Source organism: Macaca fascicularis, chromosome 1, assembly GCF_037993035.2.
Source record: "Macaca fascicularis isolate 582-1 chromosome 1, T2T-MFA8v1.1".
NCBI lineage: Eukaryota > Metazoa > Chordata > Mammalia > Primates > Cercopithecidae > Macaca > Macaca fascicularis.
This window is the reverse complement of record NC_088375.1, coordinates 177,368,905-177,388,769: the sequence shown is the minus strand read 5'-3', so window position 1 is coordinate 177,388,769 and position 19,865 is coordinate 177,368,905. Positions and strand designations below refer to the sequence as shown.

The 19,865-nt window shown below is 41.9% G+C and overlaps 1 protein-coding gene across 50 annotated transcripts in view; it reads right to left on the bottom strand.

The window, feature by feature from the left end:
- DAB1 (DAB adaptor protein 1) overlaps positions 1–19,865 on the bottom strand; it is a 1,247,092-nt gene that overhangs the window by 300,817 nt on the left and 926,410 nt on the right. For 8 of the 50 annotated variants that reach the window (XM_045386224.3, XM_074005781.1, XM_074005792.1 and 5 more), the window contains exon 1: positions 14,949–14,988. The exons of the other annotated variants lie outside the window; for them this stretch is intronic. The gene's annotated coding sequence lies outside the window, so the exon portion shown is untranslated. Of the gene's footprint in view, positions 1–14,948; positions 14,989–19,865 lie in introns of those variants that run through there. 50 annotated transcript variants of the gene reach the window in all.

Genomic DNA, 19,865 nt, shown 5'->3' with positions numbered 1-19,865 from the left:
TACAGACATTCTGTCTAGTGAACTGCTTCTAAAATGTAAAATTTCATGTTTAGCAATGGAGTGGGGGCCAAAAACACCAAACCACAAAGCAGAGAAAACAGATATGCCTTTTTTTTTTAAACAAAACATGAAGGTTTCAGCAGCTACAACAGAACAAACACACACTAAACACATACTATAATACACATTTGTGTTCTTTCTTTCCCCCTTTTCTCATATAATCCTACAATAAAACAGCTATTACTTATTGAGGGTCCACTATTTACCAAGTACTATGCTATAAGTTTTTCTGGCATTATTTGATGCAATTCATTCAACTATTTGAAGAGTCCAATATAATTATCTACATTAAACAAATGAGGAAACTGAGGCACAAGCCAGCTTAGCAGCTTGTCCAAAGTCACATAGCTAGTAAATAGTACAGCACAGGGCAAGTTACAAGACGCTCATCTCTCCAACTTCCCTCAAAGCCCTCCCAGATTTCCATCAGTGGGTGAATGGAAAAACAAAATATTTGTACCATGGACTATTGCTCAATGTATAAAGGAAATATAGTACTGATACACAGTGCAATGTGGATGAACCCTGAAAATAGCAAGCCAAGTAAGTTAGACAAAATATGTTGCATATTGTATGACTTCACTTATATGCAATATTCAAAATATACAAATCCTTGGAGACCGAATGCAGATCAGTGGTTGCCAGGGGCTACGGGAGGGGCATAAGGCTGAGGAACTGCTTAATGGGTATGGGGTCTTCTTTGGGAGTGATGAAAATATTCTGGAACCAGACGGAGGCGAAGTTGCACAACATCGTGACTACAATAAATACGACTTTAAAATGGTTAATTTTATGTCATGTGAATTTCAACCAAATTAGAAAAACAAAACAAAACCCCTCCCAACCTGATATGAGCCTTGTGTGATAACACTAAGGCCACTGGAAATTCCAGTTTAAAAAATAACGTAGTGCTAAAAAACAGATGAAAATGTAGTTTTCCCAAAACCAAGACTTTGAGTTTGTGTGGCAGTAACTGCATGCATTAAAACTCTATGTCACTATTGGCATGTTTTGTGATTTGATGTCTTACTTAGCTTCATCCAAGGTATAAGGCATAGAAAACGGGACATTTATCAACAAGGCCCAAAGGTTTATAACAGTACAGACAAGAAGCCTCAGTTTCCTCATCAGTAAAATGGGAACACCACCACCAAGTATGTGAGATTTAGAAGATAAATGAGATTTGGGCATTAAAAAGCCTAGCTCAGTCTATAGCATGCTACCTTTATCTTTACAAAAAGATACACAGGATAAACAAACCAGGTAACACGCAAGTTGTTTTTCATCACTTAGTGGTGATGTGACTGGGTGTCAGGGTAAAAGGGATATGGCAGAGGGTGATACTTCTCAGGATACAGCTTTTTGCATAATTCCCACATTTGGAAGCATATTAATGTTCTACATATCTGAAAAAAATAAATTAATAGGGAAGGTAAGGGTGAGCGTAAAACTAAAAGTAGACGGAAGCAAATCAATTCAATTGTATGTTAAACGGACATCGTAAGCACACTTGCTAAAGAGGTGGAGGAGAAAAAACTATCAAATAACATAAACACAGAATTGGATGACACACACCCAGTCTTGGGTAGAGTTGAAGCAAGAGCAGCAGCAAACAAATTCTGAGGTCTTTTTAGTAGGCTTGTTTTCTGTAGTGTTATGAGCAAAGCAGAAGAAACTATTTTCGATGTTCTATAGAATGGAGCAAAGGAATAAATGCACAGATATTGTTGGGAGCCAAGCTTCTCCTATGGGACAAGGGATGTTAAAACATGGAAAGGAAAGCAGGAAAGAATGCTAAAGTGATAGATTGCAAATTGTAGGTTTCAGAGTAAACTCGGGATTTGTAAAGTATGCATGCATCTGTATATAAATGTATAGATATGAATGTATGTATGTGTTGATATGCAACTATTTCCTATCTCTGTCCATTAAGAGGGCCTAGGAGCAAAGATACTCTAGCAACAATGAGATAACTAATACTTAGATTTTGGATTCTGCTATCATTTTCCAGCAAAAGAAACCAAGGCTTCTTGGGGGAAATGAATTATTTCAGAGCTGGCGCATGGCAGGTACAAAATGAGCCTGAAATATCTTGTTATTCCAGAAATTAAGTGCTCAAAACAAACAAAAAATGATGAGAGAATTTTATAAAGGACGCAGAAGGCATCATGAAGAGTTCTTGCCAGCCTAATTAGGAATTATTTAAACACTGCTATAATTAAGGGTGGTAATAAATAATAAACCATTGAAAAAATAGAAATCCACAAATCTATACTGATGACAGACAGACATACCAATGGGGTAAGAATGGAAGGCTGTCTTGCTTATAGCAGAACAGGTGCTGACTGGTAAATACCGACTGCTGGAGTTATAAAATCAACATTTTGCCGCCATCAGAGCCATCAGAGTAAAGACTGGTCGGGCAAGAATCATCAACAGATGCTAAGTCCAGGGAAAAATGTTTGATAAGAAGCAGAATATGTGCAGGTCTTAAACTGTCTTCCCACTTACTGGGTATCAGTTCCAAGGGAAACTTTGTAATTACATAGTGGAGAAATTGGACAAAACCTTGTTAACAAAATGAACTTCAACAAACAGGGGCCGATGGACAGCATGTGATACCCTGAGCGGAGCGCAACATCACTATGCAGTACTGTGTAGTCTTCTGCCCAGGAATCTAATCAGATTAGGCATTTAAAAAATGGGAAGGGGAGAGCTGTATTCATTGAAAATGTAATAAAAGACAAAGAGAGGCTGTGGAAATATTTTAGATTAAAAGAAATTAAGCAGAAATAACAACTAAATATCGTATCTATACAGGATATTATACTGGAGAGAAAAGAAATGTTAGTCCCCCAAAATTATTGAGCCAATTGATAAACTTGAATATGAATAGTAAGTTAGGTAAACATATTGTGTTAATGGTAAATCTATTTAACTTGAAAATTTTCCTGTGATTATATAAAATAATATAGCTGTTTTTAGGAAACACACTAAATATTCAGGAGTAAAGGGCCAAGATTCAGATGATTCAGAAAAAAATTCATATACATGTATACTTGTATGTGTATGCATATATGTGTGAATATATTTATACATACATGCACAGTGAGAAAACACACAAATGATCAATCAAGATAAAATATCAGCAATGGGTGATACTAAGTAAAGGGCATAGGGTGTTTTTTGCATATTCTTATGCCTATACTTTTTCCTGCAATTGTGAGATTATTTCCAAATTAAGAAAAAGGAAAAAAAAAAGCCTAGCTCAAACTCTAACACAAAGAAGTATGTAATTAAGTCAGTTCTGGCCTCACTTTTCTCCTAAGTTCAAACCCATTCCAGCTCCCTCCTTGGGCTTTCTAATGCCCAAGGCTAGCTGAGTTTAAAATTCGTTTATGGCTGCCAGTTCTGACTCCACCTCCACCCTGTAACTCCCCAGACTGCCAAACTTGGCAGAAGTCTACGGACCAAAGTTGCATGGAACAGGGTCCTTTCTTCCTGAGCTCTAAACTCCCCCTCTAGACTGTATTCCATGTCCACTCAGACTTTACATCCTCCTGCCCCCTGAACCACTGCAGGTTCCTTTAATTACTCAGCCTAAGTAGGCCTTTTGTAGATTACGCATCTCCCTCTCCATCCCTGGGACTATGTCATTAACCTGTCAATCCTTTTTTTTTTTTTTTTTTTTTTTAAATGTCAAAGGCTATCTGATCTGACCATGGCAATTTGGAAAAGGCCTAAAATTCCCCCACGCTGCATACTTGATCTTTGCAGGGTCAAGACAACAGTTAAATGTAAGGCTTTGCAGGAACCCAATGAAAGCAGTTCTATAAAGCTGCTGTGGGTGTGAAAGGTACAAGTGCTATAGAAACTTTTGGCAGAATATTGAGAGATGCTGCATCTTTCTGCTAATAAGGGACCACCATCATTGAAGCAGATGAACAATCATCATCTTCTTTACCAAACCTTTCAAGAAAAATAATACATTGATAGGACATATTCCTAGCTTTAAAACTTTGAACCCCACAAAACTGATAGATTTACAGCCTTGCTATGGATCCAGTCAAAGGTCTCTTGCCATAACTGTAACAAGAAAGAGGAGAAAACAAATCACAAATATGGGCGACTATCTTAGTCTAACAGCTCATCTTCATGATGTGGCATTGTTAGTTATATTTACCCCACATTATGAAAAAAAGTAAAATTTTAGGCAATTTATAGAAAGCCTTATAAAATCCATTTTCTATAATAGGATAAACCAAATGAGAAAGTAGGAGCAAAGAGACACAAAAAATTAGAAATGAAGATGAAGGCAGAAGCAAGAATAAGACATCAAAAACATTGATACGGCTGTAGAAGACAGGCTATATGTTTGACTATGAGATTCCTAGAAGCCAAAGCAAAGAGAGAAAAGATCAGTTACAATTTCACAAAACCTATAGAACTCTTTTTCCCCTTTGGGCCAGAAGTGGAGAAAGAAAACTATCTATCAGTTTTCATGAAATCGACACTGTGGTATCACAAATGGTAACATAAGCAATGTCTCTATAAAATTCTAAAACAGAATGTGCCACATCTCTTACTGTATGCTGAGATCATAAAACTAACACTGACAGCATAATACAAGTAGTAACAATTTTAAATAGGGTCCAAACAATGCGGCCAAAATCCATTTAAGTTGTTTATGAACAAGGCATATTTTCTTTTTATTAACTAAATTGAAAGGTAAATAAGGGGGATCTTGCGACACAGTATCTGATGGTCTAACTTTTCTAGGGTATAATCTAGAATTAAACTAATCTTTCTTATCAGTTTACTCATCTGTAAAATAGAATAATAATAGAATAATCTCATAGGTTTATGTGAAAGTATTTTTGGAAAAATAAAACGCTATGTTCCAGAAGGCAGCACTCTTGTTATTCAGACATCAGTCAATCTCTGGCAAGGCAAAGAGGGAGGGAAGACAGTGTGCTTCTGTAATCAAACTCAAAGCTAACAAAAGCCAGAACCGGGTTTTAGCAATATTAAAGGAATTTATTTGACAGCAACATGGCATACTTAGCAACATTTCATTTAACTAATGGATCACACAGTTTCGTTAACTATTTATAGCACCATGAAAATTCATTACATAAACTCTTACAGTATCAGAAAAAAAACAAGTGTATAAACCTAAAATAATTCCGCTAGTGTTTTCAATAATTGGGACCCCAGTTACATCCAACCTTCTAAAATTCTCACCTCTAATTTTACAAAAACCTATCGACCAGCAGTTGGCAGAATCTAAAGCAGCAAGCTGTCCAAGGGGCTGGGCTGGAAGCCTGCCTAACTCCGCCATTGACTGCCTGGGTCAATTTAGACCTTTAAGCTCTGTAACCAGCCTCAGCCTCAATTTCTTCCTCTGTAAAATGGGAATACCTTTTCATTTCACTGGGCTTACAGGAGACCAAAATGCACAAAGCTATATAAAATGTCACAGCTGCCTGCCTTGCGTTCAGCTCATTCTCTTCTCCCACCTCCCCTTCTCATCCTCTTTTTCTCTACCTTGTCATACAGCTGTGGCTCTGTCTGCCCAGCAGGCCTTAAACTGTCCCAACCCTGAGTGGGTAAGTGCCCTATACACCTTTGCGTCCACACCAGCCCCCTGCACAGGGCCTGCCATGTTGTATTGGCTGGCAACAAATATTTAAATAAGGAAACAAATTCACTGATTCATTGAGCAAGAAGTTATTAAACACCTATTCTTTGATAGACCACTGTTCTAGATGCTCAGAAAGAAATAAAGATGATATAATTCCAACTGCAAGGTTCTCAAATTGTTAGGGAGGGAAAAAGAGACAGTGATTGCATGGCATGGTAACAGTTGGTATGAGAGAAATCATAGGAGTCTCAGGGATGCAGAGGATAGGCACTGCCTCAACCTGGAGATGCTACAGGGTGGAGTGAGGCAGAGTTAGCAGTGGGGACGCAGACGGTAGACTTCCGAGAAGAGGAGATCCTTGAACTGAGTTCAGGAAGACTAGTAAATGTTAGTCACCTTAAGAAGAAAAGCTGTGGATGTTAGCATGAAACAGAGAGAAGACATAATCAATCCTGGGAACTCAAACAGTTCATCATGGCTGGGTAGCAACAAGAGGCAAGTCTGCAGAAAGAGACAGAGGCCAGACTGCAGTGGGCCTGAATTCAGATCCTGCTAGCGAGGTGCTTGAAAGGGGTGCTGTAAACCCAGTGGTGTACAGCCCAAGGAGGCCCCAAGAAAATCCACTGGGGTGGGAAAATCAAACTCTACAATGCGTAAGATTATTTTTAGCTACAAAAATAAATAAAGGTTTATTCATTTAATATGCAGATCAATAGTAGCACAGGTATGTACCATATTCCAAAATTCATACACTGGTGAAGACCTCAAAAATTACTCATTGATTCATTGACTACTCACAGGTGACAGGGGCCACCACAGTGGGATAACAGGGGAGCAACTGATACAGATTATGTTCTTGCAAGATGGTACTTGTCCAGGAATCACCCAGGGACCGAGGGCCAAGCAAAAGACTGCTGCGTGAAGGGAATAAATTTAAAAGCACACATGCTTCCATTTTCTTTTCCAAAGAGGTCCTAGATAAATGAATCTTAAAAAAAAATAAATAAAGGTAAAAAGCAAACATACCCAACTCCTTCAGAACATAGTCATTAAATCACAGGTTCTGTCAATCAAATCAGGTCAACACACACTTCCCAAACACTGACTCTGTGTAAGCAGACCCTGTAAATGCTGGAGGTACAGAAGGAGATTAAACAAGGCTGGCCACAGCTACAGCCTCCCAGGGCAGGGTCTGACCTCAGGTGCTCATCACACCTGCTCTCCAACATACAGGTTCTAAAGGGGCATCTCCCTCATTGGCCTTTATAGCGACGATACCATTCCTCATTTTAACCCGACTCCACACCAGCCAGGTGAGGGGAGGCAGGCATACTGTGTTTATTTGTTCTTGGAGACCGAACGCCCTGTGCTCATCCCTGTTTCCTCCACAGAGTGTTTGAGCAACGTGAACTATTGCTATTCCCTAGGGTCTAGCAGGGAGAAAAGACAAGTATTTAACACCGGCCTCCCTGTGAAGGGGATTTTAAATAAACAAATGCCGCATTTGGCAGCTTCACCTGCTGATTTACCTAAAATATATACCGCCATTATTTACTCTCCCTTCCACAAGCTGCATTTCATTATCTTCAAAGTTGACAATCAGAAAGAGAACAGAACCAACACCTTAAGTACCAAGCCTAGCTAGTGCAACAGATGTCCCCAAGCTGCTCCGCTTTACGAGTGCCCCTGGGCAGGGACTCATCTTGAACCATCCAACTCTCAGTGACTGTCTGGGTCCCAATGACAGATTCCTCCTGTAAGAGTGTTACCGGCTGGACCCACTCAAGGTCCCTGCTAATAGATGCCACCTTCTCCTTCTGGAGGGAAGAGAAAGACAGGTGGCAGGCTTTCTCTCATCACTGATAACCTATTTTTCTTCTCGCTCCCCTCAAACATATTTTTACTGCCTTTCTTTTGACAAAAAGGGCTATCATCTTCCTTTAGCTTGCTAAATCTCAATTACTGTAAAATGGATACATGGATGGCTCAAATTTTCTCCACAAAAGGATCTGCGCTTGACGGGAAGCAACCGAATTTCCACAATTATCTCCCTGACAAAAAGCACACGCAACAGCGATAACCGTGTTTTCCTGAAGCCATAAATGAGAATGGAGGCCCTGACAAAGGATGTCTTTTTGTTGTTGTTTCCCGATTTGTGAATGTATTTATTGGAACCATCTCACAAAAACGTACAAAGGCAATCACACTTGGAAAGTAATGAGCAAATCAGCAACATGGAAAAGCCTCCTCACTCTTTCACCCTGCGAACCACGACAAACTCAAACTCCCCTGCACAGGAAGCCTTCCCTGACCACCTACCTGCACTCTCTCCTTACACACCACACCGCTACCTACGAGGAAGAGCACGGTGGGCAGCTCCCGAGTGGGAGCTACAGCTGGAATCACCTGAGGAGCTGCTGCCCATCCCTGGATTCTTATTTAATTGGCTTGAGGTGCCACATGGGCACTGGGATTTTTTTTTCTTTAATTTTATGTTTTAGAGACAGAGTCTCACTCTGTTGTGGGATAGAGTGCAGTGGTACAATCATAGCTTACTGCAGCCTCAACTCCTGGGTTTGAGGGATCCTCCCACCTCAGCGTCCCAGGTAGCTGGGACTACAGGTGCATGACACTGCACCCAGCTTGGCAAAAGGAGATTTAAAAGCTTCCCAGGTGATTCTAAAATGCAGTCACATTTGGCAAACACAGGAATAAAGGTTAAGAGAACTTGGCATGACCCCTCTCACTTGGGTAGGGTTGGGCATGTTATTTAACTCCCACAAACCTGAATATGTTCACTGCAAAATGTGATGACTCTGAATACATGCCACATCTGACTACAGTATTAAATGATGTAATCCACATAAAATGTTTATCTCACAGTGGTAAGCGCTGGTGGAAAGCAGAGAAATGCCCCTCCCCAAAGATGCCCAAGCCCTAATCACTGGAACCTGATGTAGATGACTGAGATAATGAAAACTGGGGCTTTTGAACTCCTGAGATTTAGATGACATTCGAGGTTTTGAATAGAAGAGACCAGAGAGATCCTGGGTTGGGGGGATATATACTGCATGAAGGGTGAACGCTGATCTCTGGGTGGGAGAGCCGACAGTGGTAGACAGAACGGTGACCCCCACAGATGCCTCCTCCCTAGCTTCTGGAGCCTGTGAACATGTCGTCTGTCACATGGCAAAGGAGTTGTATGTGTTACTGCCCTGCTCTGCCTTTCACCCCAGTCAAGTCCCAGATGGCTGGGCCCAGGACAGATCCCTCCCCAAGGACAATCTGCTGCCTGACCAGCAGTCACAGTTCGGCCTGACAGAAAGAACTACATCCAAGTTGAATATATAAAAAGATATGCATATTCTGTCTTTCAAGAATTTGAATTTGTTAATGCAGACTCTATCCACAGGTAGAGAGCCCAGATAAAGAGGCAGAAGCCAGGAGGCAGCAAGGCCAAGACTTTGCAGAAGTTGTGAGTTAGCAGAAGTGAGGACTAGCAGAAGCCACTAGGTAAAGAAACAATAGATAATTAGAAAGGGGAAAGAGATCATTTTCAGTAGAAGTAGAAACTGAAGACACCCAGTGGCAGGGAGCAAACCAAATCCTGTGCAGCGGGAACAACACAATACCTAATCCCAAGAGATACCCAGGATTCTTCCTGTGAGAAAGTCATACCCAGTCTTCACGAGGCCAGGCTCTATGGCTATTCCTAACTCCAGAAAAATTCCCCCCTGCCTTACTGCTATTCATGGCCTTACTATGCCATAGTCCTCCTCATTGTAGGGGCCTGCAACAAACAGCCTGAAGCTCCTATACCTGTCATCGGAACCCTTAGTCCATTCTCGTGTTGCTACAGAGAAATACCTGAGGCTCCGTAATTTATAAGAAAAGAGGTTTATCTGGCTCATGGCTCTGGGGAGGCTTCAGAAAGTTTTTACTCATAGCAGAAGGGAAGGTAAAACAGGAGCAGGCACTTCATGTGGTAAAAACAGGAGCAGGAGAGAGGGTGGGGGAGGTGCCTCATACTTTTAAACCACCAAGTATCCTGAGAACTCACTCACTATTGTGAAGACAGCATTGAGGGATGGGGCTCGACAATTCATGAGGAATCCACCCCCCATCCTGCATCCAGTCACCTCCCAACAGGCCCCACTTCCAATACTGGGGATTACAATTCAGCATGAGATTTGGGCAGGGACACAGATCCAAACTATACCACCGTTATCTGGTGTCTGGCAAAGAAAAGCCATGAGCTTTTTTTTGTCTCACAGACTTGCCCTGGGAGTTCCAACTGTAGCTCCAACAAGTCCCAGATGTGTGACCTTCAGCAAATCTCTTGAAGTCTTTGAGCCTCCCTTTCTACCTCTGGAAAGCTTGGAAATTGGTACCTTACCCATAAGCGTTGCTGAGTAGAATAAATAAGGTAATATATGCAAATTGCCTGGTACTAGAGAAGGTGTTCATTACATATTGTTTGCCTTCCCTTCCCTCTATTTCATTTGCATATACTTCTTTGGAATGAAAAGAAAGGTGTTTCTGATATTTATTTGCTATACCATATAACTATTGATTACTTAATCCATACTTCTCAAAATGAGTTAGGAAACAATTATTAATACCAAAAAATTATTTCTCCTATGATGTGAAATCTGATATGTTCACTTTGCCTGATCTTCAGGCTCTAGTTCGGTATATCTCCCCAAACTCACAACTCAGGTCAGCATCCCTAAGTGAAATACAAGCTATAGGCGGACCGGGTTGGTCACAGACCCCAGAGCACACCTTGGTTATCAAATACCACACTTCCTCACCTATTCAAACTCAGCTCACCTTTGGAGGTGCCAGCGGGAAACTGATGACACACTCACATTAGGATTATTTCTGAAGACTTAATAAAGAGATTATTTACACGAGTGGGCTAGGTTGAAGAGAAACCCCAAAGGACAGTGCAGTGTCCCAGGGAGAGAAGAGCAGAACTGTTATCTCTACTAGGCCTGAAGGGAAGAGAGGAGGGAAAGGCTAGGAGAGAGGGAAAGGCTAGGAAGAGAGGAGGGAAATACTATGAGGGAACCCTGTAAAGACAGTTCCTTAAAAGGAGCAGTGACCTTCAGTCTAGGAAGCAGCAAACCCAAGGCCAGCCAGCAGGGAGAAAGAAGCTGAAAGGGAGATCAAAAACACAGAGACTTACCTCTCCTTTCCTCTCCTAAGCCTCTTGCTAGGACCCAGCACTGGCTAATCCCCATACGTGGCCAAAGGGTCAGAAGGCCCACAGAGGAAAGAGGGATGGACGCAGTCCACACAGGTCAGCTTCCCAGAGCAGGAGAATGGGGCAGAGAGAGCCCCTGGACGGGCAAGCAGGAGACAGCCAAAGGCCCAGGTGAAGCCCTCCCGCTCCAGTAAGAATTTCCTATCACAGCCTATATTCTTCAAAATTCCCAAGGAACTGCATGCCTTTATGTCTCCTATAACAGAGCATAAAACAGAAGGGAGAAATGAAGAAAAGGAAGCAATTACCTTCATGAGAACCTACTAGGCTTCATGTTCTGTGCTAGGCAGTGTACACATTCCCCATGCCGTTACTTCTTTACAATCTGGGAAGGTAAGTATGATTCTTCCCATTTTGAAGTGGTGGAAACAGAGGCACAGAAGTGATAAAGTATCAAGTCCCAGGTCCCGTTCCTATGGTGAATCCAGATCTAGAACCCAAGTGTATCTGATTCCAAATGTCACAACGTTTCCATAAAACCATACTGCCTTCATAGTCATTTCTTATCTACCTGTATCTTGTCCCTCAATGAGCCTGAAGGCCACCTGAAGGCATAGATGGTCTTCTATTTCTCTCGCATCTTCCTTTGCCTTTGTGCTAATAAGATGCAAGAAAGCTCCACATGTATATTAGCTGATAAATAAAATCACAAAATCTTTGAAATCCCCACAATCCTATTTTTTTTCTCAGTTTAAAAATACCTTGTTTTGCCAAACACTCAGAAACTTCTTTTCTCTCTTAGAACAGGCTTTCTTTTCTTTTTTTTTTTTTTTTACACACATCTTATATTGGGATTCACAACTCATCGCTCCCACAAGAAATCCCCCCAGGCTCCTTGTCTGTTCAGGCAAGCACTTGGTAAATTCGGAAAACAGTTTAGGTTCATTTCTGCTTGCCAAGTACAAGGCTTCTGGGTAGCCTGCTCTTATGCGAAGCTTTAAAAGAAATATTATGGTCATTTACTTAAGCATATCCAACAATATTTTTTAAAATGGACTCTTTGAAGTATTACTAATAATAAAAACAATAAAATAATTAATGATATGACCATGGCAGCTCTGTATATTTGATATTATGTGAGTGCAATCTTACCTGGTGAGAATTTCTAAAAGGCCCCAAGTGCCTTTCTGACATTTCATCATTAACTCCTTTTGCCTTCTCTGCAGGGTAGCAAAGGTGAGCTTGTGTAGGCTTCAAGTGGAGGTTGAGGCCTGAGGCCCAAACAACTCACTTTCTCCACTCAACACTCACCTCCCATTTAACAGGAAGACAACAAACCTCGTCAGAACATAGCAACAGTGAAAGGAAAGGATCTTGCAGTTTTTTAGGGGGACACCCTCGGGTCCCCCTTTGTCTGTGCACTCATTTGACATTTCCTTTCTAGCAATGACTGTCACGGTTTGCCAAATACCTTCTCTTTCGTGCTTTCATTTCATCTTCATGGTGCTGTCCTCATTTTACCGTGGTTGGAGATGATATAAGCCACAGTTTCCAGCTAAATAGGAGTGGACTCCATGCCTTTTGAGTCCAAGATCTTTTCTGTACCTTGTAAATACCACCTGAATTCTGGCTCTATATTATGCTATCTTAATTAGATGATCAGCCCTATTACAGGTACTGCCATCCTGAATGATAGTGAAAGAGCAGGACCTGTTGCTAGTAGGAGAGTTGCCTACAATCTTCCCCACTCCTCCCCAGCTGGTGAGACCACACCTCCTTCCCCACCTGTTGAATCTAGACCACACCTCCCAGACCACACCTCCTTCTCCATCTGCTGAATCTAGGCCACACCCTCTTTCCCTTTCTGTTGAATCTAGGCCACACTCCCTTTCCTGTCTGTCAAATCTAGACCACACCTCCTTTCCTGTCTGCTGAATCTAGGCTACACCCTCTTTCCCTGTCTGTTGAATCCAGACCACCTCCCCTTCCCTGTCTGTTGAACATAGACTACACCTCCTTTCCTATCTGTTGAATCTAGGCCACACCCTCTTTCCTGTTTGTTGAATCTAGGCCACACCTCCTTTCCTGTATGTTGAATCTAGACCACACTCTCTTCCCTGTCAATTCAATCTAGACTACACCTCCTACACCACCTTCTTTCCCTAGCTATGGAATCTAGACCACACCTCCCAGACCAGGCCTCCTCCCCATCTGCTGAATCTAGACTACACCTCCTGTCCAATCTGTTGAATCTCTGCACCTTTGCCCAGCCACCTGATGAGAGCTGTGGGGTCACTAACCTGAATAATAATGCTTTTTCCCTCTCCGGAGGGAACTTCAACCTTTGCTCATTAAAATTTACAGTCTAAATTAGAAGTACTCTTTAGAGATAAAAAGACCAAAATCAAGATAAAACAATACTAAATTGCTTCCAAGAACCAAACTAGTATGCCAGTTAATCCAGATTTGTAATTGGGTTATCCCTAAAAAATGAGCCAGCCTTGATTAGGTGCCCATTAGCTTTCAGCTTCCAGAGAGCAGCAAGCTAGTCCTGCAAACAGTCATTCTTTTGACATCTGTGATTCTCTGGGTATTACCAGTTAATGTCCATGCAAGGAGGAATGGATATATGATCAGAAGAAGCATGAAAGATCTCCTCCTCTCAGGAATTCCAGGGGGAAACACCCACAGAAAATCACAGGGTTGAAAAAAATTGGTATATCAAATACTCCTTTGAAAAATTTTATAAAAGCTATGAACACTTTCCCAAAGCTCAAGTAAAGAACTTAAGATGTAAAGTGAGGATTTAAAAAAAAAATCAAAAAGGAAACAAAAACTCAATATGTTTTAAAAGCACAATTTAAAAATCGTCAGTACTATATGCACTGACTTTTCATCTTCTAACTTTTTATCCAATCATTCTGTTGGCATATGGCCACAAAATCACAGTAAAATAAGAAATGGCCTCTAATAATAATAAGACTGTATGGCTAAAAAGTACCTTTCCATCTGTGTGTCCACATGAAATTCTCTCAATACCCTCAGAAACACACAAAATAGGAATCTCAGTGCTCATTTTAAAGACTGAGCAACTGAGGCTCCAGGAAGGAAACTGACTTACCTACAGCTCCAGTACTAGGAAATGGCGACAACCAAGCTAAGATCAAAGTCTTTAGGCTTCTAGTCTAGGGTTTTAAAGATGAAAAGAAACTCGGATATCAGCTAGACCCATAGCCTAGAGCAAGCTTGTCCAACCAGCACTCTGCCAGCCACATGTAGCCCAGGATGGCTTTGAATGCGACCCAACACAAATTCATAAACGTTCTTAAAATATTATGAAATTTTTTGTGATATTTTTTAGCCCATCAGCTATCATTAGTGTATTTTATGTGTGGCCCAAGGATATTCTTCTTTTTCCAGTGTGGCTCAGGGAAGCCAAAAGATTGGATACCCCTGACCTAGAGTCTTCACTTTACATTGAAGAATGGTATCTTAGAAAGATCGAATGCTTTGCCTGAAGTTACACAATGAGTAAGTTACACAGATCAATTAGCTAGGTCACCTGATCTTTAGTCCACTTCTGGCACCACTGTGGTTCACCGAGCCCATCGTTCATAACATCTGTCAGAGAGAATACTTCCATATGATTTGTATTATTAGGCAATTTGTAGCTTCATTCACTTTTATAAGATTTCTGCTCCTAGAATAAGTTAGTCTTAAAACATTTCAAAAAGCATAAAAGTGTCTTTTAAAATAATTAAAGCATGATAAGACTTCTGCCCACACTTTAGAGGGAGCCCTTTGTACACAACATAATTTACCAAAACTCAGGTAACATAACTTACCAAACTCAATGTTTTTTAGCATTCTAGAAAACATTTTCCTAGAACTCCAGGCACAGGCAAGAAAGAACTCAGACACAGAAGAAATAACTCAGCAGCTGAAAGCAAACAAACCCCAACAACCTGGGCAAATTAATTTCTAGTAAAGAGCTCTACTCAGAGATTTAAAATATAAAGTTAAACACTACATTACCCATGTTGATCATGCTGCAGAGCAAAGCTCCAGAACGGACAGCCCTCCTGGCCCTTATGGGAGCTCAAAGCCACCCCACAAAGAAGGAAGGACAAAGTACACAGCTGAGATCATAATTAGTGACTTTCAGTGATCACCAGAGAAGGGGTTTGGCAAGGAACAATCACATGGGGAGACGCAGTTTAGTGTTCTGCTGCAAACATCATCAGGGCAGGAGGCATTCACACACAGACCCCCGCCACTCCAAACACGTTTATTTACTCTTTCAATCAATGCATAGTATAATTTACAAACTGCGGGCTGTTTGCCATACATTGTTCAGCTCTGAGGACACAGATTATGTTCTAGTGAAGGGTGGTGGACAATAAATCAATCAAGTCTATCAAGTATACTATATGTCAGGTATTGGTAAGTGTTACGAAGAAAAACAAGGATGGGAGGGCTATACGAAGTGCTGGAGAAGAGTAAGTCTTTTTAATGAGTAGTTAGTGAAGGCCACACTGAGATGACATTGGAGCAAAACGTTTAAGAGGATGAAGGTGTGTGCCATGCAGAGATCTGGGGGAAGAGCATTTGGGGCAGAGGGAACAGCAAGCCCAAAAAGCTCTGAGGCAGAAATGAGCCAAGCACTTTCATCAAAGAACAGTGGAGATGCTAGGATGGGACACAGAGGACAGGGAAAAAGAAGTAAAGGATGAGATCAACAAAGTGGATGCCAGAGCCAGGCCCTAGAGACGGAAAGTATGGCAGAGTCCTTGCTGCTCAGTGGCTCCCAGTCTAGCAGGAAGTAAGCAATTGTGCCCAGAAGGTTAGGGTTTTCCGGGCTGGCTTCGCCAATCACTCCAAGGAAAACTTTTGTGAGGCTCCCTTTCCTCATTTGTAAAAGAAAAAAGAACAATAATAATCTCATTTCATCTATCCCACTAACCCTGCTCCCATCACTGTAGTGAGCTAGCTTCAAAATGCTACTGTCATTCCTCTGCAGAACAATTGCAAGGGTTTAATAGTTTCATTTCCATAATAGTTTCTTTCACAGATAAGAAACTTAAATGCAGAGAGTTAAAGTTCTTGCTCGAGAAAATACAGATAGAGAGATGGGCATGGTAGCTTACTCCTGTAATCCTGGCTACTTGGGAGGCTGAGGTGGGGAGTGTGTGAGCCTAGGAACTTGAGGCTGCGCTGAGCAATGACAGTGCCACTGTACTCCAGCCTAGGTGACAGAGCAAGAGCCCATCTCTAAAAAAAATAGATAGATGATAAACAGATTGACAGACAAGCGGCAGAACTCGGATTTGAAAATGTCTTTGTGACTCCAAAAGCCCATTGCTCCAATATGCTCACGTGATGGACCCAAGAAAACAACAGCTGTTAAGTGTTGCCCAGCGTGAGAAGGGCAACACGGCCCCGTAATGGCTATTGCTCTTCTAATGACACAGTGGGCTAGGTGGGATGATGGAACAAAGTGGACTCTCTCATCACAATTGCTGAGCGGTCCCACGTGGGTACAAAGCTCAATCTGAGGGTGCCAAGATTAAATTTATCCTCCTTCTCTAGGTGTTGCCACAGACTTGATAAGCTTGGATTCCTGAAGCCTGAGCACACTGGGAAACTGAGGCAGTCATTTAAGTCATCAAATGCCCCAAGCTTAGAAAGTTGAGCTTTGTGAAAATGAAAAAAAGAAAAAAAATCAGACATCAAACTCTGTGTAGCTGACTTAAGAGTGAAGAGTGACAGGAGTTGTTCTTCACCACCTCCCACCAACCACCACACACACACACACACACACACACACACACACACACACACAGCTTCTTGGTTGCAACCTGTCTGAAGGGGAGGAAAGAAACTCAGTTATGTTGGGGAGCATGTTTATAGCCCTGAACCTTGCTCCCAATAAATGAAGATTCAGTTTAACTCATCTGGAAAAGTTAACTTTCCTGGATACTCTGTCACTCGGAATGTCCCACACCCTTTATTTCCTACGCAATCTATATCCAGGCAAAGGTCATCAGTGGACACCTTACCTCAAGCCAATATAACTTGGTATTGACTGTGTTTGTGTTGCTGTCCATGTGAATGCATCTTTCTTGTGACTATAATACAATGGCAATAAACATGATGATGGTGATGGTAAAAATAATGAAGGCTGCAAGGCGAAGTCAAGTCTTCAGCTGAATCCCTGGCACTACACATTATGGTTTCTTAACCTCCCTGGGCCTAAATTTCTCATCTCTGAAATGTTACTACTAATTTATCTTGCAACATTAATATTGTGGTGAGGGAGGGGGAAGTATCTGAAGTCCTTGAGTCCACAGTTGTTCCTTCATAACTGACTGTTGTTATTCTCTGTCAAAAGAAAGGTGAATAAGATTTACACATTTTTATTCCATCCATAATCTCATGTGATCCCCCAAACACGACCCCAGCCCTTAACTTGGGGTCTCTCCCTTAGTAGTCGTTCAAAATATAAAATCCAGAACTAGATGAAAGTTTAGAAATAACCTAAGTCTTTCATTTTACCACTGGGGAAAGTGAGGTTCAAAGAGGGGACACATAATTTTATCTAAGCAGATGCTGTCTACAATAATTTAGAAACCTCTTCCTGATGATAAACTCAGCCAAAGGTAGTAAGTATCACATCATAAGTGAAATGCCATAGGGAAACTCACCAGGGCCCAGGCTAATGCATCCAGGATCTGATTTAGTTGTTGTGATACCCGGAATCATACAAAGGCTTTATTAAAACTCCATTTACTGGAGGAAAGTGTCTTGTGCCTTGAATGTAAAATGGCCCCTATTCACACTGACCTCTCAGTGTGCAGGGAAATGAAGGCCAAACTTCCCAAAGGTTCTCATTTGCAGCAGTGGCTGGTGAGAAGCAGTGGCTGGTGAGCAGCAGTGGAGTGTGCAAACTCCAGCACTATGGCTTTCCACCTGTTTCTCCACTTGCTCATTATCTCTGAGTTCCAGGGGGCCAGTTCCACACTCAGCCTAATGGAACAGGGAGGGGCGCTTTTGCTGGACTGAACTGTCCACTTTAACAAGGTCAGGGCAGTGCTCACTCTCATGAAGCCCTGGGCAGGCCTGCACACTTGCTCAGGAATCCTGGGATGAGGCTCTCTGAAAAGAAGGTTTTGTGCATTTCTGTCTGTTGTTATCCAGGAGCAGATGGGGTGCTAAAATTAAGGATGCAGTGCCCCAGTTTTTAGGCACTCACTGTTTCTGTGGAAATGATGCTGAGGCTGAAAGCTAGAGTGTAGGGTAAAGCCAATTGAGAATGAGGCCTCAAGGTATGGCAGGAAAATAGCACAGGTTTGGGTCTGTGTGGGTCGTGCTTTGCCCATCTCTCCTGCACGGCTTTGAATGAGCTGCAACTTCCCTGAGCCCTAGCCTGGTCCCCACAATATGACAGTCACAGGGCCTAGGCACTGCTTCTTTCTTTCATAGGATCCTTTCTTTGCAAAATGTGTTTAAAAAAATTATATTCAATTACTATGTTGGTATTATGACAAGCATAATTTTTTTTTTCTTTTCTTTTTTTTTTTTTCTTTTTGTTTTTTGAGACAGAGTCTCACTCTGTCTCCCAGGCTGGAGTACAGTGGCCCGATCTCAGCTCGTTACAACCTCTGTCTCCCGGGTTCAAGCGATTCTCCTGCCTCAGCCTCCCGAGTAGCTGGGACTACAGGCGACCGCCACCACTTCCGGCTAATTTTTGTATTTTTAGTAGAGACGGGGTTTCACCATATTGGCCAAGCAGGTCTCGAACTCCTGACCTTGTGATCTGCCCGCCTCGGCCTCCCAAAGCGCTGGGATTACAGGCGTGAGCCACCGCGCCCAGTTGACAAGCATAATCTTTGACCCTAAAAGTCCATTTCCTTCCTCTGAGTTTAAAAGAAGTGAAAATCTATTTGTGGGACCTCAAAAATACAGTGGGGGCCCGAGACACTGTGCCTGCTATGAGGAAGGGGTAAGTTGGCCCCAGTGTGGCCACAGTTTCCATAATAGAAAAGTGGAATTGATGGCTCCTGCCACTCAATATGTTGTTAGGATGAGTAGTTTAATACAAAGTTGACCTCCTACTATGCCTGTTCCAGCAGATGCTCAGTCAGTGGTTGTTAACAATATATTATGTTTATTATTCAGAAAATGTAATTTAGCCATTTCCATAGACAATGTTTATGTCCCCTCTCCCTGCACACACACACAAATTCATACATTGAAACCTAATCCCCAGGATGATGGAATGTGGAGGTGAAGCCTCTGGGAGGTGATGGGATTCATGCTCTTACAGGAAAGACCTCAGAGAAGTCCCTCACCCCTTCCACCAAGTGAGGTTACAGTGAGAAGGTGCCAGGAAGTGAATTCCTATGAACCAGGAAGTGAATTCTCACAGACACTGAATCTGCTAGAGTCTTGATCTTGGACTTTCCAGCCTCCAGGACTGTAAGAAGTAAATTTCTGTTATTTACAAACCACCCGATCTATGGCATTCTGTTATAGCAGTCCAAAAGGACCAAGACAGCCATTCTTCAAAGAAAACAGGATTCTGCATCTTTTGGCAGGGGAGACATGAGTTTGTTCCCTATGCAATTTATTCACTCAGCTCCTCAAAATATCCCAATAGCTATGAGAACATGGTTGTTCTCAATAGATACGCATACTGAATACGATAACACACTTAAAAGGAAACATATTCCCACCAAGGGGAAACTTTATCAAAATTGTCCTTGTTATTAATTTTTGAAAAACATCAAAACATCAGAGCACTTAGAAAAATCAATGTCTCAGGCTCTGTTAGCTGAAGTTGGAGCTGTGGCTGGGATTTTGGGAACAGCACCTGACTTGGAGTCTCACATGTGCTTTGCTGACCTGGTTCAACTTCCATCAGAGGCTTGGCAGGTCCTTCACACTCCAAGC